Genomic DNA, 4466 nt, shown 5'->3' on the forward strand with positions numbered 1-4466 from the left:
GACCAAATCCTAAAGGGAAGGTGTCTGAGAAACCAGCTCTCACTGTCTATGTGGGATATCTATCAAGGTAGTATTATCAAAATGTAGCTATACCAGGACTATTTCATAAAAGGTCTCGATATTTGAGAAACTTACTGAAAGCACCCTAATGCCACTAGAAAGGAACCCTAGAGAGGGTGAATAGGGTTTATACTAATCTAATCCGATTTTATACCAAATTAAAATTTATTAACAAATATATCCTAGGAAATGAGATATAAACAAATATATGTGCAAGGATATACAAGTAACACAAGGGTAAACAAACTACTAAAGTGATAGCGCAATATAAACAACAAGCAATTGACAAAGGCGATATAAATGATAAGTACGAATATAAAGGAACGCCAATGACAAACGCAAACGAACGATATGATCACGGAGTTCGGTCCCCACGACCTACGTCTCCGCTCCTCACCTCGAGGAGATCTCCACTTCATAACCGGATTTTCTATGCTCATGCGAATAATGTTTATACCTCACACTCGGTTTTCTAGCTCACCAAAAGCTTTACAATCACTCACAATGTAAACACACTAACTACCACCTCAAGTGTTAGTCTCTAGTCCGTGTCTCCCTCAAGTGTTAGGAATTATAATCTCTCTCTAGGCATTACCACCTACCCCACTCCTCTTGGGATGACCCCGTCTCTCACCACACACTCCTCTTGGTGTACTAGTGTAATACAAAGTGAACTTCACAATAATAGCTCTCAATAAAAATAAATTGTTCTTTACAATGGATGAGAACACAATGCTTAATAAAATGATAATCAAGTAATATAAATGTAAAGCTAGATTGAGTTTAGGGAAACATCTCTATAGATAACAAGAGAGAGGGAGAAGAGTAAATGCTCAAACACCAAAGGATGATCTCCACTTATTCTTATGAAATTCTCTTCACAAACTAAACTCTTAAACAAACACTAAAACAAACTTAAACACCCTTTAAACTTGTTTAAAAACTTTCTTGGATGGTTTTTGGTCTGAGGTATGAGGGGTATTTATAGAGACCCCAAAACATAAGAAAAACAAAGCAAAAAGACCAAAACCCTAAAACAGGACAAGGCTGAAAAAAACTAGCCGTTACAGCATCAGTCAACTGATGGATTTCATCAGTCGACTGACGGCTTTTATCAGTTGACTGATGAGATAACCGTTAGAGGCATTTTCCAGCTCATCAGTCGACTAACGACATTTATCAGTCGACTGATGGATCCTCAGTTGACTGGTCAGTCGACCAAAATGAAATAAAAACATTTTGTTATTCCAGCCGATTTCTTCAGTCGACACATCAGTCGACTGATGTCATCAGTCGACTGACCAGTTGACTGATAACAAGTTATCAGGCTGATTTGAAACAGAAATTTGATTTTCAAGCTGCCTTTAAAAATAGTAAACAAATTCAGAAAATTATGAAACTTTGGGAAATGATTGTAAACATGATAATACATATGTTACAAAAAGTATCTCCCATTTATAAAATATAATTATTTTGTAAATATGTCCAAAAACATAAAACTAAACCTACATGTTTTGACATTTTGACTTAAGTAATATTTTGAAACTTTATAAACTGATTTTTTAGACTTGAAGAAAGATATAACTATTGTTGTTAAGTCTATAAACCAAAAACACTATGTTTTACATATTTTACAATAAACATGATTTCATTGACTAAATAAACTTGATATTGATGAAATCATATATAAGTATATAAACATGAAACAAGTATGTATTTTCTAATTATACTCATTTGTTTCATATTTAAACTTGAAAACTTATAAAACCAAAACATGTATATATAACTATATATATACAAAACCAAAACGTGTATGTGTGTATATAATTGAGCTTAAAGTACTAACACATGTAATATAAAAACCTAAACTAAATTACCAAAGCTTGATCTTGATCTTCAATAAGCTCAACTTGGTACACTTGTGGATGAAGCTTGAACTTGGATCTTCAATTTAAATTGTATGGCTTCACTCTACTATTTCCGCCAACCTCCATTAGATATGATCGTTATGTCTTGATTCCATCCATCCTCTAACATATTATTTATCAAGAATAAATACAAAACACAAACACTAGACAAACAATATTAGTTGTAAATTGTTTGTTAAGCCTCATTAAAATATATCTATATAGAAGTATAGGGATTGCTCCCCCTATCAAAATACCATATAAAATATATGAAATAAAAGATCATGGCAAATATGTGAGCAAGTATATATGAAAATATGCTAAACACGACTCACATACAATAAGATAATGAGAACACATATAAATACATCAATATGTAATAGTGTGTCTCAACACAAGCCTAAAAACCATGTATAAAAATAGGTTTATGAAATCAAAAGAAAAAGAACATGAGAATCATGCAAAAAGTTTTCAAATGAAAACAAATCACTCAACTGAAATCATAAATCAAATGAAATTAAAAGTAAATGATATAAGGCAAGAGAGGAAAATATATCAAGCTCTTAAGCTTGTTTCAACCCATATAAATATTTTAGCACCCACTAAACAAGATTTGGGAATAAACACCCAATAAACCCGGGGGGTTAAATAAAGACAAACCTCTCATCAAAATCAAAACTAATACTCATGGAAACAAAAGAATTGATCAAAGAAAATTATTTTCTTATCCAAAAATTTCAAAAACATGTTTTTCAAAACCAAGACATAAAAAAATAAAAATATTAAAAATCTTGGTTTAAAAGGATTTTGGTACCCAAGCATTCTTGGTGTTTGATTGGTTAGGGATATGACCCTTATCATTTAAGCTCAAAGGCCTAGGGTTATGAACCCCCTTGGGCGAATGTGGTGCACGGACACGGTCATAACAAAAATTACTCAAATGACCCTTCCCTTTGTAATAAGTACAATGCAAAGGAAGCATTTGCTTATGTTGACCAAACGGTTGTGCACGGGAAACATTTGAAAACATAGATGGTCTTTTAAGATTATTTTGCAAATGTGAAATATTTTAAAATAATGTTGGTCTACTTGAAATATTTTACGATTTAGAAAATTTTCGCAATTTAAAACAATACTTAGATAAGTGACCAACTCTACCACAAAAATCACAATGATACACATTAGCATGCTTATGATAAACTTTGTGAGAATGAGCATGTGAATGTGTATGTGTATAAGATGATGAAGCTAGATGGGATGCACTAGGAGCATTAGTATTCTTATGTTTGTGTGCATCATAGCAAAATTTAGATAAATGACCTTTTCGGCTATAAATAGAGCATTTGTAAACTTTGTTATATATGTGTGCATAATGAGTGGATGATTTTGTATTAGACTTGGCACACATATCCACAAGCTTCTTGTCACCCCCCGCTTCCCAAAATACCGGAGAATCGGAACGTGAACAAGCCCGTGATGTATTAGATTGAGAAGAAATATATACTATCATTTTTTTCTTTTCTTCTCAATCCAATACGCTAAGCGTCAAATATATAAATCTCAATCACAGGTTCCCGATCACAATAGTAAGAATATAAAGACAACCCAGAATAAGAAATAAACATATCATCAACAGATCAACCCAGACATAAAATATGGGTTCAACATACCCTTACTACAACAACAGTTCAACTAGGAAATAAGAAATACATAGTCCATAATAAAAGAAAATACTAACAAAATAACCCAATCTGTCACCAACTAAAGAAAAATACTGTAAGAGTGTTCTATCAGCTACTACAGAAAGAAAAACACATCTAGGCTTCAGTTTGTTCTTCCACTCCATCGGAAGGACACTCCGGCTGGGCATACACCGGCTCTACTACATCCTCGAACTAGACCTGTTCGTCCCCTAAGTCTGACGCACACCAGAGAAAACAAGTGTACGTCAGCGTGCATAGCACACGACAAGATCTCACATGAAAAATGAAACGGTCGAATGACCCATGCTATGACAGTAATAATACCAATGGAAAGACAATGACACATGCAACTGGAATAATAAATCAAGATGGAATCCTATACTAAACATGATAACATACAACCATACAATAACTAGGTTGAATACTAACCATCCTAAATCTCAATCGTCCATATCTCTCACAGAGTCATCGCTTAAATCATCGGATAACTGACTGTTCACAAATCCCCTATGTGCATCCAAACCTGCGAAACGGCTCGGTGAGAGGACCACACGCAATCAAATTTCGGCTTGGTTCGAACTCAAGAACAACTCGGGTGACGAAACGATTTCACTAACCAAGTGCGAAATGGTTCGTTTGGCCCAACAAACTAACCCCAGTGTGAAATGGTTCACTGGTGCGAATCTGGAAGATACATCAACAGTCTTATCCGATCACATGAACCATGTCTTCCCCATCCAAATTCTTATCGTTTTTCTAAGTCAACTATAATCCTCATTGGAACTCGGGTTCACCA

This window comes from Asparagus officinalis, unplaced genomic scaffold (genome assembly GCF_001876935.1).
Source record: "Asparagus officinalis unplaced genomic scaffold, Aspof.V1 AsparagusV1_Un539, whole genome shotgun sequence".
Taxonomy (NCBI): Eukaryota; Viridiplantae; Streptophyta; class Magnoliopsida; order Asparagales; family Asparagaceae; genus Asparagus; species Asparagus officinalis.